General features: G+C 37.8%; 1 protein-coding gene and 1 pseudogene across 27 annotated transcripts in view; both read right to left on the bottom strand.

Moving 5' to 3' along the window:
• zfh2 (Zn finger homeodomain 2) overlaps positions 1-17,725 on the bottom strand; it is a 2,927,436-nt gene that overhangs the window by 2,413,698 nt on the left and 496,013 nt on the right. The window lies entirely within an intron of this gene.
• LOC137234393 (serine/threonine-protein kinase PITSLRE-like) overlaps positions 1-17,725 on the bottom strand; it is a 46,141-nt pseudogene that overhangs the window by 1,272 nt on the left and 27,144 nt on the right.

Raw genomic sequence — 17,725 nt, 5'->3', positions numbered from 1 at the left:
AGATGGTAATTTAACAAAAGATGTGGCGAAAGCCACAGGGCGACATAATTTTTAGAAAAGAAAGCGCGATAAGAAAATTAGCTCACCTTGAAAAGTTTGTTCAATTCATCTGTTTTTGTTTTGCCTGGAAAAAGTGGTCCCATTTGCATGAACTGGCCAAAGATACATCCCACCGACCAAATATCAATTGGTGTAGAGTATTCGGGTGAGCAGAGCATCAATTTTGGTCGCGATAGCATAGTGTGACAACAAGTGATGTATACTTTTTCAAGGGTGAACCATATTCACGTGCCAAACCGAAATCGCCCACCTTCAGTATACCTCTGTGTGAGAGTAAAAGATTTGAAGTTTTCAGATCACGATGTAATATCCAAATGTCATGTAAATGGCCGACGGCGCACAATAACTGTTGTACCAAACATTTTACTTCAGCAGGAATGAAAAACTGTTTTCATGCCTTCATAGTTTCCATCAACAATTTCAGATCATGCTCAACATTGTCCAAAACAATAAAAAATTTTATTCATATTGGAACCAACAACTACTTCACGTACTGTCACTATATTTGGATGTTGACCCTTTATTAGCGTAACTATGTTACAGGGAAACCTTCCTTTTCTTTTTCCATTTTTAAACGCTTTAATTCAACAATTTCACTGGTACGTTTGGCACGATATATCACACCATAAATGCCCTCTTCAATTCGATTCAAACATTGAAACTCTTCTACAGATCGACAGCCTTGTATGCCGGGAAAATAATCCGGTAGTGGTGCACCTTTTTCGTCGCGTACTGGCGAATCACCACGATTACTACTCCCCAACTGACGTTTGTTACCCGCAGCTGTCGCTTCTGCCTCATAAACTATAGTTATTCAAAAGACCAAGCAACTGTACATTAATACACGCCACTTATTTTATTTTTTTTGGGTTCATGATTTAATGGCCGCCATAACCAATATAATTTCTAAGAGGCCAGGTTGTATTCCAAGTATGTTGTGATTCCAGTATTATTAAAGATATTTTTTAAAGAGATATAATTTTGGGTTTTAAATGGCACCACGTCACAAAATCAATAATACGTTTGTTCTTTTTTATAAATTTATTTTTCCTTGTTCACAAAAGATGAATTTCAGTTATTGCTATAAAAATTGCAGTTTGATATATGCAATGAGTATTGCATAATATATAAACCGAGCTGCTTATTCAGCATAAAGTGTATATAAACACTGCACTTAAAATTATTAACAAACAATCAATATTATTACTTTACTCTGTATTCATTTATTTACAATCATTGTACTATGTTTACAATTGCTAGGTGTTTCCCTGCAATATTGCCAGCTCGTTAAAACGATGTTATTCCGAAAAAAATTGCACTGCAAAGTTTTCCGAAATAACAAAAGTAATAAGTGGTTATACTGGCTACGTATTGGGTTTGACAGTCGCAGTGAATACGTAGTGACTACGTAAGAGGGCAAACGCGAACACGTAAGAAGTTATAAAATACGAACTTCTGGGTGAATATGAATGTGAGTGACTGCGACGCAAACATTCACGGTGACATACATAATACGGGCATAAAGTTAAATTTGATTCTCGCAATGTAGCTTCCGTTGAATTTAGTTCTGGTAATGACACTGTAGATACGCTCGCATAAGTTACTTTTCTTGACTTTCCAACCCCAAGTACTTTTGTAGTACAAATATAGTAGTCCGCTGAATGGCAAGTTGGTTCCCTCCACTTCAATGGTGTAATAAATTTCATATGTCGCCTAAATAGATAGTTTCAGAAATTAGTCAGGTACGCATTAAAAAGGAGCATATTTCTAATTTTTAAAATGCACCTTTTTGTTCCGGTTTCCGAAAAAAATCAATTCGACTCGACTAGTGGTGCACACAGTATTCGGTGTCCATGGTTTTTCATTGTTTTTAGGCTCAATTCCAAAATACTTATAGTATGTAACTTTCAAAGGATTTGAAAACACACGTCGCATCCTTTTAACGATAAATTAGCCGCAGATGAAACAGAACATATCTGGATCATTTGTACACTCAAACTCTCGCCCTTTTAATCATATTATATTTTTAAGTAAATGACGTGTTATAAACTTCAATTATAAACTGAACAGCATCCCGCGATCCTTGCAGATATTATGAAGGAACAAGGCGCATGTCCTATTATTTATACTTAGATCAAGTAAAAAGTCAAGCCTACCTAGACAAAAAGGTTCCCTAGTTTTACAAATAAAACACTACCTCCCTTAAAAATATGCTCTTGCTTGAAATGTACCAGGTTTTGAGAAAACGACACTAACAGTTTTTCGTATCTAATATAACCCTTCGAAAATCTATCTGCTAACTAACTGATATACGAATACTAACACATATATACCAGTAGGGTACTTAAGTATTAAATGGATTTATATTTACTTGGCGGCCACCGTGGTGTGATGGTAGCGTGCTCCGCCTACCACACCGTATGCCCTGGGTCCACACCCCACGCAAAGCAACATCAAAATTTTAGAAATAAGGTTTTCCAATTAGAAGACAATTTTTCTAAGCGGGGTCGCCCCTCGCCAGTCTTTGGCAAGCGCTCCGACTGTATTTCTGCCATGAAAAGCTCTCAGTGAAAACTCATCTGCCTTTCAGATGCCGTTAGGAGTCGGCATAAAACATGCAGGTCCCATCCGGCCAATTTGTAGGGAAAATCAAGAGGGGCACGATGCAAATTGGAAGAGAAGCATTTATTTATTATTTATTTACTTGAATGCTTATAACTTTCGTATTAGTCCATCGCTTTTGTTCAATTAAAGCTTATTTTTTTGTAATAAAACAGAGCTTAGAGAGAAAAAAAATCTGCAAAAAAATAAAAAGTTTTCGAGATCCTTCCTCGCAAAGTACACATTTTTTTATATTTTTACAAAAAAAATTGAAAAAATCCGTAATAATTGTTCGTTATCTTTGAATCTGCAGGGCCTAGCAAAAAGTGTTGTATGCACGGTTTATAGCAAATTTCCAACAGGGTGGATAAATGATGTATATTGGAACGATTTTCCGTCATCCCTTGTCAAATTTGGTTTTGAGACAATCGACACTGATGATGGCACAACGCCGAAACCGATTTTTCTCAAACCCAAATTTGACAAGAGCTGACGGAAAATCGTTCCAATATAAATAATTACTTACTTATTAATAATTTTAACATCAAACTTACATAAGTATTATCTGAATTTTCCTGTGTTGATAATATTTATCCGGCTTTGCTACCACCAAATTCACTTCTTTAGCTTTGCTGAATTAAATTTAGATCATTCCACTGTAGTTGTGTTGGTGTGTTTGAAGAATTTAATTTAGATCTTTCTACTTGTAGATCGGTGTTTACTGGCTGATTTTAATATTATCCCTGTTTCGGTCACCCACTTGCAGTTCGATTAACAATTTATTTGTTTATCTTATTTTTCCAATCACCCACTTGCAGTTCAATGTATTTGTATTTGCAGTTCAATTAAGTATTTATTTATTTTAATTTTTTTTATTTTCTGGAAGATTACTTCCTTTTTGACTACAAAAAATTTGGTCAAATTAAAACACTGGCGCTAGCGGGTTAACCTCTCACACAACAGTATATTTATTTGGCACAAATTATGCATTTCGAGCAGACCTGCTGCTCATCATCAGCGACGCACTACTAAAACAAAAGTTAAAGAAAATAAATAAAACATAATATGTATACAATGTAACAAAAATATTTGTTCATAAAACATTATTAATTACACTAAAATGAAGAGAGGTGAATTTATATTGCCGTTGTCAGCGTTCATTATGCTCTTATTTTTGCTGATGTACAACGATTCGTATGCGTCCAATTTTTTGTAGTTGTACACCGCTTTTATTACGCGCACACTCTCTTCTAACGTGCCGATCGTATGTATGGTTGGGGTTTCATCTGACGTCGAATTAAAATGCGCTGCTACTGCAGAAAGATGTATATGTTTGTTATTTGTATGTTTTTCATGCTCTTTAAAGCGAACCGCGATTTGTCTTTTGGTTTGTCCTGTGTATTTTGCATCGCAGCTCGCGCAAATGATTTGGTAAATCCCGCTTCGTTCATAGATCGGCACAATATCTTTAGTAGAACCAAGTATATTTTTAATTTTATTGTTGTTGGTATAGACAATTTTCATGTCATTTTTTTTCAAATATTTTTCCAAGGCTATTAGTGATTGCCGGGAAGTATGAAAAAGGTATACGTTTTTTATTGTCGGATTTTAATTCTTTATTTTGGGAGAACAGTGTTGTCAAGTTGTTTTTGTGGTGTAAGTTGGAATGTTTGTTGATAAGTTTGTCGATAAAATTTTTATCAAAGCCGTTAATTGTTGACAAATGTATTATTTTTAAATATTCACTTTGGTAATTTTTGATATCAAGTGGTAAATTGACAAGCCGATGAACAAGTGAATGGAAGGCCGCAATTTATTTGTTTATTTTATTGTGTCTTATTTTTTCAATCACTCATTTGCAGTTCAATGTATTTGTATTTCTTAAAAATTAGATTAGCGCAATAAGATATTGAGATTATTAAATAGAGTTTTTTTTTCGTTCGGCTGGGCTGATACCATCGTCCTTTTTCCGAAAGGTACTAAGGGGCCGAGTAGGAACTATTTTTTATGTTTAGTCCGCGAGAATAAATTTTTCTTTATTTCGCGGGGCCTGCTCCGGCGCCAATTAATTAAACCGAATTGTATTCTAGTTTAATTTCATTTATTTAATCGGCACTATGTGCCTATGTTTCACTAAAACTAAGTTAAAATAAAATGCTTGGCGCCACTATGTGCCTGTTGATTACAGCTAACTAAAAAGACTAACTGTTCTTAACACTAAAGCTTACAAGCTAACCTACGCTTGAGCCGGCCTACGTGACCAAAGATGCCTGGTCAGCTAAAAAGTTTGCGCGTGTAGCGTTCAGTTGAAGTATTTGGTCAGGTGAGCGAATAAGCTGTTGCGCGTGTTTCGCTCACAAAAGTGTTTAGTTACATTAGCTAAGAATTTAGCGGATGCGCGTGCAGCGCATTTGCATTTTTGGTTGCAATAGTACTCCAAAGAATGCGAACGGCTTGCCGGTACAATTGTGTGGAAATCGGTTTAGCAAAGGAATTTGTTAACTTATATACCATGTGTGATGAAGTCGGGGGATAAGCTGCGACTTCTGCGGAGCCAGAATACGAATATACCGACACAGGATTGGATGGTACTTACTGTATTTCGACTTACAGAGGAGGGTCAGTTGTACATCCTCCAAATAAACAAGCAGGTGGAGGATGTATTGTACACGCAGCTAGGCAAAATTTCCTGGGGTACAGGCAAAATTTACATGCGACTAAGGAAAAGGAATTACCAGGATAATCCAAACACGCTGGAAGTGGGCGAACAGTACCTCATCAGCCTTAGAGCAAATGGCAGGTAGAGGGCGCGGACGCCCCCAAGAAGGTGTTAGAAGGGGGAAACCAGCAAAATGGTGCTGCAAGTCGCCAGAAGAATACCCAGCACAGCATTTATGCCTCGGGGAAAGAAGTCCCGAGAATAACAATCGTAATTTGCAAGACGTGGTTGGAGGCCACCGTTGCGTGATGGTAGTGTGCTCCGCCTACCACACGGAAAATCCTGGGTTAGCGCCCGGAAGAAAATTTTTCTGAGCGGGGTCGCCCCTCGGCGGCAGTGTTTGGCAAGCACTCCAAGTGTATTTTTTCCATGAAAATCTTTCAGTGAAAACTCATCTGCCTTGCAGATGCCGTTCGGAATCGGAATAAAACAAGTAGGTCCCGTCTCGCCAATTTTCAGAAGAAGCACGACGCCTAAATTCTTTACGGAGCCTATTGCGCCTTACATTTACTTATTTCGGAGAGGCTGAAGAGGTCCTCGAAAGCCCTAAACCAAAAGTGCAAGAGGAGGAAGAAGACGACACGACGAAAGGGTTGGAAGGGATGCGAGTCTTACAATTAAATCTTCAACACAGTAAAATGGGGTCGAGGGAACTCCTTCTAACCTCTGAGGAGGGGTCGTTTACGTGGCGCTCATCCAAAAGCCGTCGATCTCATCAGGAGGTAAGGTTTATGAGCTCAGCGTACCCGGGTTAGGCCATTACTACGCGCAAACGGAAAGAAAGGTGAGAGATGCAGTCATGGTAAGTAAACAGTTGGTTTCATATGTGCTACCTAATTACACTACTGAGTACCCGCGGTGGTGGCCATCGGGCAGAAGAATAAGCAGTCTTATCCTGACATCCCGCTATTTGGTCCATACTGCGGAGGTTCCACTGAGGTTAAGAAGCTAGTACAGGACTAAGCGCGCAAAGGGTGGTTGGTTATAGACTCGGATGCAAATGCGCAGCACAATGCGGGGAGAGGAGGAGATACGAATGAGATAAGCGAATCTTTATTTCGTAACATCCTGCAAATAAGTTTGCAGATAGCTTGTCCCTTCATATGTTGGTCCAACAGCCAATGTTGTTGATATTACATTGAGCTCTGAACGTGATATATCAAGGTATGAGTGGATGGATCTTGCTAGACCACCCTTTTCCGACAATTCGTAAATCAGCTTCAGCACTCCCCTAAAGAGGGAAGAGAATGGATAAACCTTTAGAAGCCCTAGGTCAACGAACTGAACAAAACTACAGAAACATGTAAAAAATAAAGCTGGGACAACCCAAAGAGGTTGTTAATGTGGCGGGATCGGAGGAGTCCAATGATTTCGTAACAAAGGGCTTATGACTGCGTATAATAGAGCTTGCCATTTAAGAAGTTTCAGAAGAAAAGCGAATCAATGGAGCAATGAGCTGAGTTTCCTTAGAAGACAGGTAAAACAAATATTTAAGCTGGCAAAGACCGCGAAAAGCGAAGCGTGACGGGAGGAATAGAGGAATTTTTTGAGGTCCACCTTTTAAGACATGGGGGGAAGGAAGACCCTTCCAGGTCTTACAGTAACGTGCCATGGTTGACCGTATCAAAAGCTTTTGATAGGTCTAGCGCAACGAGTACTGCTCTATGATGGGGGTTTTGATTTAGATCGCAATTTATCTGGGTGCTGGTATTTAGCGCGGTGGTGGTACTATGGAGTTTTCTGAAGCCATGCTGATGACAGGCTAGCTTCAAATTTGCTTTGAAGTAGGGGAGTAAAATGGCTTCAAGCGTCTTGGCTACTGGCGATAGGAGAGACATCGCGCGATATGACTCTCCTATCTTAGCTGGTCTCACAGGCTTTAGTAGCGGGACCACCTTGGCCTTTTCCATTTTTCGGGAATGGCGAAGGTGGAAAGATGAAGACATGCGCTAAATATTTGAAACCCTCTTTCCCTAGGCTTTTAAGCATTAGCATGGCTATGTCGTCTGGGCCCACTGCTTTGGATGGTTTAGCATGGCGGTTGGAATCCTCAACCTATTTGGCGGTGATGGTAATTGGAGATGCGCTGAATTTATGCTTATGTGCGTGTCTGTTGGCCCTCCGTCTATCTTTGTCGACCATAGAATGCATTATATATTGTCGGCAGAAAGGGCTCGCGCATTGTTTCGCATCCGCTAGCACTTTATCGGCAATGGCGATGGAAATTTTGTCATTGTGATTAGACGGATTTGACAGGGACTTTACGGTGGACCAAAGCTTACCTACACCGGCAGATAGGTTACAACCGCTTAGATGCTCCTCCCATTTCGCCCGCTTGTGTTCATCCCTTATTTGGGGCTCGGGGGGTCGAGCTGTCTTAAATGGTCACGTTCTCTCGCTACATTTGGGGCCGAATTTCGGGAATTTTACCGGCGGAAATGAAGCGAGCCGAGGCGGATTCAATGACCTTGCGGAAACACGCTCCCCTTGGCGAGCATCAGTGGGGATAGGGAGGGCAGCAAAGCGGTTGTCTGTAAAGGATTTGTATTCATCCCACTTTCCTATTTTAAAGTTTATGAAAGTGCGTTTTTCTGTGACGATGAAGTCGGCGGTACGCTCGAGCGAAATAAGTATAGTGTAGCATTATACGTTGTGCCCACCTATGCAATACATTTGCGGCATCATGCATTATGAACTTCTATGCCAATGCATTTTTTATGAACCTGCCACATGCAGTCATAGTGCAGTCATATTACAATATTGTTCTACATAAATTATATTGATCCGACACAGAGGGAAGTCAACATCAATTGAATGCCGAATACGAAACCCATGTCATTTCACACTTTCATAGCTTCGCTCAGTGAGTCACGCCGATCAATGCACGTGCCGATCGGAATGTCTAATTGTCAGTGTTAGTTTGTCAATGTGAATCACCAATATATTCATACACAACTATTTTACATTGTTTCCATAAATAGGTCAATGAAGTAATCTGCTGACTTTAAATACCAGTATTACAAATGTACATATTTTTAGTTTGTTATTGTTAGCATAATTATGTATCTAAAGGTTAAGAAATTATGTATAAAAGAGAAAGAATTTCTTCAATAAAATCAATTATTGTCAGACATTCAAACTAAAACATCCCTTTTATTAATTCCAACATTTCATGGCAATACTGCCAGTCCGATTCTTAATAAGCATAAACATTTGCTGAACAAGCAAAGACGATCTGACTGGAGGAAATTCTGCCAGTTTGAAAAGCAGGACAATAAATAAAAAAAAAATTCTGCCAAATTGGAAAAACTTATACTTTGAAAGGAAAGAATCGATAATGCGTCCGCAAAAGCAATCACAAACACAAACCAAGGAATTATTTTCAAAAAACCAAAGGACAAGCAATGCTGACATATTTACATCCTTCATACATATATGGCTACATATTTCATGGTATCCTCTACAACGCATAAAACGTTGGAATAAATTGGGCACTTTAACTTTAAAATTGTAAAACCAATCATACGCAAATTTGTGGAAAACTCTAACTTGTTAAAAATGTGGATATCCTTTTTAATTCCAAAAATTGAGGATGGCAATAATTTCGGAGTATCCGTACAAGAAGATAAACTTGCTGAAATTCAAGCTGTCGAATCGGAAGCCGCTGCATTCTTTGATCAAATTTCACGCTACTTCTTGTCGCGTGCTAAAGTTGTATCAAAAGTAGCCTCATATTGAAGATTACCGACGCGCTGTAGTTGAATTGGATGAAAAGGAATATCTAAGCCTATGGTTGGTTGTATGTGAAGTTCGAAATCGCTATTCATCTTTGCATGATATAGTTATTACGACGTATGTTGCAGATAACAGACGAAGTTTACCACAATGAGATTAAAAAAGAAGCAAAATTACTGTTAAAAGACAACGAATTTCCGGAAAACATGATAAAAACACTATTAAAAAGAGCCAAATTTACAAATAATCAACAAGACCGTGAAACCCCTAAAAAAATTTTCAAATCCGTCACTTATGTACCTCATTTATCAGAACGACTAGCGAAGTCAGATTGTTATGATAAAGAAAAAGTAAGAATAGCCCATAAGCCAACCAACACTCTGAAAACCATGTTCAACAAAACTAAGTCAAAAATACCTCAATTAGAAAAAAGTAATGTAATTTATAAAATTCCATGTAACGGCAATAACCAAGAACCTTGCAAAAGTATGTATATTGGCACAACGAAATCAAAGTTAAAAACCAGACTAGCACAACACAAATGCGACGTTAAACAGTGCCATCATTCAAACACACAAAAAACTGCACTTATGGCACACTGTGCAAGTAGCGGCCACTCCCCCAACTTCGAAAAAGTAACAATATTACAACAAGAACAACACTACAACAAACGATTTACACTAGAAATGTTACATATAATTAACACTCCACCAGACATTCGGCTAAACTACAAAACGGATACCGATGGCGTTGCTCACTTGTTTCGTCATTTACTAACGATCAAATAGACAGTGTTAAGCTCCGCGTCAAGTTATAAAGACGTGAAAAGAAATGTATGTACATATATACAAATATTGTTTATGTTTTGACTGTTTTTGGTAATAAGAAAATTGTTTATATCACATTTATACACAGATCCTTGAGAACGGTTATCGCGGAATAACCGAAATATATTGGAATAAATTAGTTAAAAAACCTGTGGTTTTATTCAACGTAGTTTTATTGACCTCGAGCCAGCTAAAGTTCAACATAAAAATAATTTTATATATTTTATAAACTATATTAAGCTAATAAACCTAAAATATTTGAAAAAAAAAAAAATGTTTTCTCTAATTAAAAATAATTTAAGAAATATTTTAGAACAACAATTCTTAAAATAAAAAAGGACGTGTGACACTCGGGGACTGCCGCGGTAAAGCTATTGCATATTATCAACTTATGCAATTATAATATTTATGCAACATTTTGTTTTCTTTGATATTAATTCAAGTTTTGTCTTTGATATTAATTCAAGTTACACTTTTTAAGCGTGGGGGCCGATAAGAAAACACATTTTTTACTTTTATTGAATAAATGAGAAGTTAATATTGGTTAAAAAAAGATTTTATTATTATCTTACAAGATATGTACATACATAGCTTATTCAGGAATATTTATAATTGAAATTATAGGTTTATATATATATAGGTAACTGAAATAGGAAACATACGTTTGAGACGTGATATCCTCTAAATATCTTGAAAATACCGCGTCAATGGTGGTCCCATATTTTGTTTTGGATTCTTTTGGATCATTATTTATTTTCAAATTGCATTTTTCAAAGAAAACTTGTCAACCGCTCTGATTTTTTATCAGCGAAATTGATGTTGAAATCGCCGGCCAAGATAAGTGGAAATTTATTACCATTTGTACCAAGTATATTTGCCCCTTCTTCAGAGTACTCCAGTAAAGTGCGATGAATAAAATGCTGTACCTCGTTCAATTTTGTATTCGGAGAAATGTAAATTGCTACCATGACAAATGAGCGCATAACACTAACATCGCTACGTGTGCAATATTTATTTCAATATTCGGAGTCAAAATATTATTTATATTATTTTTAAATTTTTAAATTTAACTTTAACTTTCACTTTCACTTTAACTTAAACTTAAACTTAAACTTTAACTTTAACTTTAACTTTAACTTTAAATTTAACTTTAACTTTAACTTTAAATTTAACTTTAACTTTAACTTTAACTTTAAACTTTAACTTTAACTTTATGATAGAGATCCCATTTTATGTATTTGGCCTGTTGTTAACACCGAACCTTTGTCGAACCTTTTCGAACCTTTTTTGACAAATATCCGTTACGGTTTTTTTTGATTTAGTCGCCAAGCCCGCGATAAAATCTATGCAATAGCTTAAAAGCTATAAATAAAACAAAATGTCTAACTTTTTATTAAAATTAGAGAAGTTTAAAATGGCTTGGTGGACAAAGATAGCACACGGCATAATGATAGCATTAGCCGGATATGAACTAGGGAAGCAAAATTCAGTAATTTCAGAAAATAAATTATCTGAAAATAGGATAGTTAAATATGAGCCACCAGACCAACTAGACACAAAAATTACCCCAAAAATTCCAGATGTTTGGATAGGAGCAATGATTTGCGTAGTCGGGCTATTGATCTTTGCAAAGGCCACGATACTAAGAAAATATATGAAAATCAAATATATGCAATTGAAAAATGTGCAACAGAGCGTCTAAAATTTGTTTTCCCCCCTTCTCAAACATCTAAATTCCTTTTACCCAAACTGCGGAAGAGCAACAGACAATTAAAAATAGACCTTCACATAATAAGCACCAAAATTTTGCAATCAACAGTAAAAGCAGACTCATTAACCCTGCCAAAATTTAATAGCAAATAAAAATTTGCATAATTCCTTTGAATGCTACTGGCAAAGATGGTCATGAAGCAATAGGAAATTCTAGGACAGTGGAAATAAGCAAAAACTAACGAAAAAAAAAAAAAATAATACAAAAATTTTACAACCAGCCAATAAAAAAGAAAACTGAAGAAAAAGTCACAAAGAGAACAAATAAAAATATATGTGAAGCGCTATATAAATTTGCAACAAAAGACTTGTCGCGCTCATTTTCATCTTAGGATAGAAAAATGTTAGCGTAGAAAAAATTTCAAGCAACCAGATTGTTGAGGAAGTTATTGACTTAGGACAATATTCGACCAGGCATACAAGAAATGCCAGCAATCCAGGACTTGAAATTTATAAGCAAAAACACAGTTGTCCTTAGGGACAAATTGGTTAAAAATAAATTAAATATTTACTGCAGTAGGCGAATTTATAAAATAAAATTGGTACCCACGTTCTCTAAGATCAAGTAATTGCAGTAACCCAAGAGGTTGTGCATGTGACAATCCCGGTAAAAATAAAAATAACTCTTCATAAAAGTCATGACGATTCTGTCTTGGTGGCCGCCGCAGAAATCGCATGACACATAAGATCAAAGATATTGCTGGAAAATAGGAAAAGTATAAAAAATATGAAAAAAAAATCAAGGATAGAAAATTTTTTTTCGCACTGTACCTTCCGCTTACCCATTAACCGAACTACTACCAAAACATAGCTACCTTGCTCTTCCGTCAACAACTACACCCCCTCAATTGTATATGCAATTAGTTACAGATTTAACATAATATGCGGAATTAGTTTAAGAAAATAAAATAAAGACAAACATTTATTGGCCCGGGTTCATGCAGGAAAACCTCGCTTTTTAAAGAGGTCATAATTTTATATAATAGGAAAAACATTTTTACTTTAACCCCCGGTGGAATAGAAAATATTAATAGGAAAATACTTTTACTCTAACCCTCGGTAGAATAGGAGACTTAACTAATTAAGGAAAAGGCCTATCGTAAGACAAACAATAAGAATTTTTACCTTAACTTATATATATAGAAAAAATTTCAATAGGAAAAATAGTTTTGCACAATTTACTAAATAATGATTGGAACAATAAAGATAAGGAAATAATAGTCCATAAGAATAGGCTTAAACACATTTATTTATTTATTTATTTATTTGTATGGGAGTGCACTTACAGACTAATGACAAAACTTTGGATTTTTTTTTTGTGCTTAGTATAAATAATAAATGTTAAGTGATCAATATAAATATTACACGATTATACAATTACAACATTAATCAAAACTTACAACTAGTGAAGCTACAAATTTGGCTTTAGAGCTAAATATATCAGAGGTAAAAGAACCCGATGGAGTGTTAAGTTCCCTTAAAGCTCTATAGATAGGTGCATTGCTAGCATAAGTACCTACTTCTGACTTATTTTAAGGAAAAAAAGATCGTTATTCCTAAGACAACGCTGCGGGCATGAAAAAATATACGCTCAAGCAAAAGAGGGCAATCTATTATACCATTTATAATGTCGAACACTGTAAAGAGGGAGAGAATAGTTCTTCTGGAGTTTAACAATTTCAGGTTGATTAATTTGCATCTGGCAATATATGGTGGAAGTGGGTCTATAAAATTTAATGAGCGTAGGGCATAGTGCAAAAACACCTTTTGAACACGTTCAAGTCGTTTGATATGACAGTCAAAATCTCCAAATGAAGATCGCATATTCAAGTTTTGAGCGAACAAGTGACGTGTATAAGAGTTTCAGCGTATACGGATCACTAAAGTCCGAACTAAACCGACGAATGAAAGCAAGCATAGCATACGATTTTGCTATAGTGCTACTGATATGACTCAAGAATGAAAACTTAGCATCGAAAATAACACCCAGGTCGGATATTTCATTCAGGGTGGATAGATTAGAGTTGCCAATGGAATAGGAGGTGGGAATAGAGGAACGAGACTTCGCAAACGACACATGGAAACATTTACTAACATTAAGAAGAAGTCGATTTTTTTCACACCACAAAACAACGTTATTTAAATCATTCCGAATTCTAGATGAATCAGACAGAGAACGAACAGAGGAATACATTTTAAGATCGTCAGCGTATAGCAGAAAATTGGAGAAGGTAAAACACTCAAAAATATCAATAATAAAAATGATAAAGAGTAAGGGTCCCAGAATGCTACCTTGACGCACACCAGAGGAGGCAATCAAGTTATAAGATGATAAAATGTCAACAACTACAATGCAGTGCCGAGAAGAAAGGTACGATTTAATCCGAGATAGAAAAGTAGAGTGAAAGCCCAGATGAACCAACTTTTTAACTAAAAGTGTGTGACTCACTTTGTCAAAGGCCTTGGAAAATTCAGTATAAATAGTGTCAATTTGCAGGTGATCATTAAAAGCAGATGTACAGAATTCAGAAAACACGGCAAGGTTGGTAACAGTGGATCGACCAGACATGAAGCCATGTTGGTTGACAGAAATATATCTCTTGATGGAAAAAAACATCTTTTGCTTGACAATATGTTCAAACAATTTAGATACGGTTGACAATTTTGAAATTGGCCCGTAGTTGACAATATTATTTTTAATACCTTTTTTGAAAACAGGTGTGATAGAGGTAAATTTCCAGGCATCAATAAAAACACCCGAATGAAGTGATTTATTAAAAATTATCATAAGAGGATAAACATCTTTTGATAACTTAAAGCAAATAATCGTAAAATATGCCTTCCAGTTTACTCGTCATTAAAAAGTAAACAAAAAAAAAACATACATAAATATAACGGTTACTCCATAATAATTTGTAAACACATGCCGATTTTTAAGTGAGTCGACGGTCTTAAGGACCAGTTTTGCAAAATACATTTTAAATTCTGATGTGTAAAAACAAATGTAAATAAAAACTTATAAAAAACATTATTCAAAGAAAAAATGTAAAAATAAAAAAAGTATCAAGGTCAGCATATTAGAAACAAAGTACAAAAACTCTTTCACTTTCATATCAAAAGCATTTAAAATTCAAACAAAGAGTCTTATACAATTTTCCACAATTATATAAGCCTCTTTTTCTAAGGCGGATGGTGTAGCATTATGCGTTATGTCCACCTATGCAATACATTTGCGGCATTATGCATTATGAACTTCTATGCCAATGCATTTTTTATGAACCTGCCACACGCACTCATAGTGGAGTCATATTACAATATTGTTCTACATAAATTATATTGACCCGACACAGCGGGAAGTCAACATCAATTGAATGCCGAATACGAAACCCATGTCATTTCACACCTTCATAGTTTCGCTCAGTGAGTCACGCCGATCAATGCACGTGCCGATCGGAATGTCTAATTTTCAGTGTTGGTTTGTCAATGTGAATCACCAAAATATTCACACAAAACTATTTTACATTGTTTCCAAAAATAGGTCAATGAAGTCATCTGCTGATTTTGCATACCAGTATTAAATGTACATATTTTTAGTTTGTTAGTGTTAGCATAATTATGTATGTGTAGGTTAAGGAATTATGTATAAAAGAGAAAGAATTTCTTCAATAAAATCAATTATTGTCAGACATTCAAACTAAAATATTCCTCTTATTAATTCGAACATTTCAATAGGCAGGTGGTTGTTGTTGTTGTAGCAATGCTCGCCCCACCCAATAGCCGCTACCGATCACAAATTGTCATCAATATCCTCTAACGGGAGTCCAAGGAAACTTGCCGTTTCAATAGGGGTGGACCATAAGGAAAGGGGTGTTAGAGGCGTTGGTTCCACATTACAACTGAAGAGATGGTTGGTGTCATGTGGGGACACATTGCAAGCGGGGCATACATTTTGTATGTCGGGGTTGATTCTGGATAGGTAAGAGTTTAACCTGTTACAGTATCCAGAACGAAGTTGAGCAAGAGTGACACGCGTTTCCCTGGGGAGTATGAGTTCCTCTTCCGCCAGATTTGGATAACTTTCGTTAAGCACTGGATTCACCGGGCAATTCCCGGCATAAAGTTCCGACGCATATTTATGGAGTTCCCAAGGACCTGCTTGTGTTTTTTCACTTCATACGGCTGGGTTCTCAGGTGCTGTATTTCCTCAAAATGCTTACGGAGATGACTCCTTAAGCCCCTAGGCGGTGCTGGTTCATCAATCAGATGTCTGTTGGGATGCCCAGGTTTCTGGGTATTCAACAGGAACTGTTTAGTCAGCATCTCATTTCTCTCCCTGATGGGGAGTATTCTCGCCTCATTATGCAGCTGGTGTCCTGGGGACATAAGAAGACAGCCCGTGGCGATTCTGAGAGCAGTATTTTGGCAGGCCTGTAGTTTCTTCCAGTGGGTGATTTTTAGGCTTGGCGACCATATGGGTGACGCGTAGCACGTAATCGGCTGGCTAATTGCTTTGTATGTAGTCATGAGCGTTTCTTTATCTTTTCCCCAAGTACTGCCAGCGAGGGATTTGAGGATTTTGTTACGGCTCTGAATTCTCGGAACAATTGCGGCTGCGTGCTCACCAAAATGTAGATCCTGATCCAACGTCACACACATAGGCAGGTGGTAGGTTGGCAATGTTACCATCGGCTGCCAGTTGACGTAGTTTACGAGTCCTGGGCTCGCGATTGATTTATCCGATATCCGGCGAACTGTGACAGCTTCCTACCATACGTGTGGGGGCGTCTCCGTTTATTGTGCAGAACGTCGTTTCTTCTATTTGATCCGCTAACATCTCACCCCTACTGTCCGTCCGCAAGTTTGAATGCCATAGATCGTGATGGGTATTAAAGTCGCCTAAGATAATGCGGTTGTTGCCAGTGAGTAAGGCGCTAATATTAGGGTGGTATCCACTGGGTCAACAGGTGGCAGGAGGGATGTAGATGTTGATGATTTCCAGGTTTGCATCGCCTGACCGGACAGATAGGCCTTGACGTTCTAAGACATAGTCCCTGCGGTCGATGCCAGGATCAAATATATGATGTTGCACAGAGTGGTGTATGATAAACGCGAGGCCGCCTCCATTTCCACTCTCGCGATCTTTTCTGTGGACATTATACCCAGAACAAGTCTGCAGAGCACATCTTGCTGTGAGTTTAGTCTCTTGAATCGCAGCAATGCGGATGTTGTGCCGCTTCATGAAATCGACTATGCCCGTGATATTCCCAGTTAATCCATTGCAGTTTAAGTGTAGGATTCTGAAGTGCAACGGAGGAGACGTCGTGAGTCCGGGAGTAAGTGGCGCGTGACTACGCCTGGGTTGTGAAAGGCTAGGACGCAACTGCTGTTGTGGCCCTGGGTTTGGACGTCCTTGGGTAAGCATTGGGGTACCCGGTGTATTTGGGATGCGGCCTGGCAACATGGCGCAATGAAACCCGTCGGAGGGATTGACGTCGCGTAGACCAGAACATCTAGGAAAGTGGCACCGTCCAAGGCAGGAGCTGCATTGGGCGGATGTCGCAAACATATATCTTCTTTGCTGGCAAACGATGCAAAAGGAGGTAGGGACTAAGAGTCTGTTTCCTTGACCTACACGATTGCTGCCGGAAAAAAGAGGGGAAGAAAACTGGGGCAGGGGCTGTTGCTCGGCATTGCTCCCGACTCTGCTACGGAGGTTGTAGGTATGAGTGGGAGCGGCCGTATGAGTTGGTGCTGCCTTGGGGTGCGAGCAGCAGTGGGGACATGTTGTGGTTTGCTGAGCAGCGGGGCTGCTGGAAGGTAGTCGGGTGGCGCTCAGGCGTAGAATACGGGACGCCCTTGGGCGTCAACAGCAAGGAGCCACAAAAGCATTATAAAAGTTACGTGGACGTCGGGTTTTGGAATCTAGCCCTGAACAACCTGTCCGATGCAACCATCCCTTGCACGGGACACATGACAAGAGTATGACCATCCTAAAAAGATTCTTTTCCGGCAG

This window comes from Eurosta solidaginis, chromosome X, assembly GCF_040869045.1.
Source record: "Eurosta solidaginis isolate ZX-2024a chromosome X, ASM4086904v1, whole genome shotgun sequence".
In the NCBI taxonomy this organism is placed as follows: domain Eukaryota; kingdom Metazoa; phylum Arthropoda; class Insecta; order Diptera; family Tephritidae; genus Eurosta; species Eurosta solidaginis.
The sequence above is the reverse complement of the archived record's forward strand: the minus strand, read 5'-3'. Positions and strand labels throughout refer to the sequence as shown.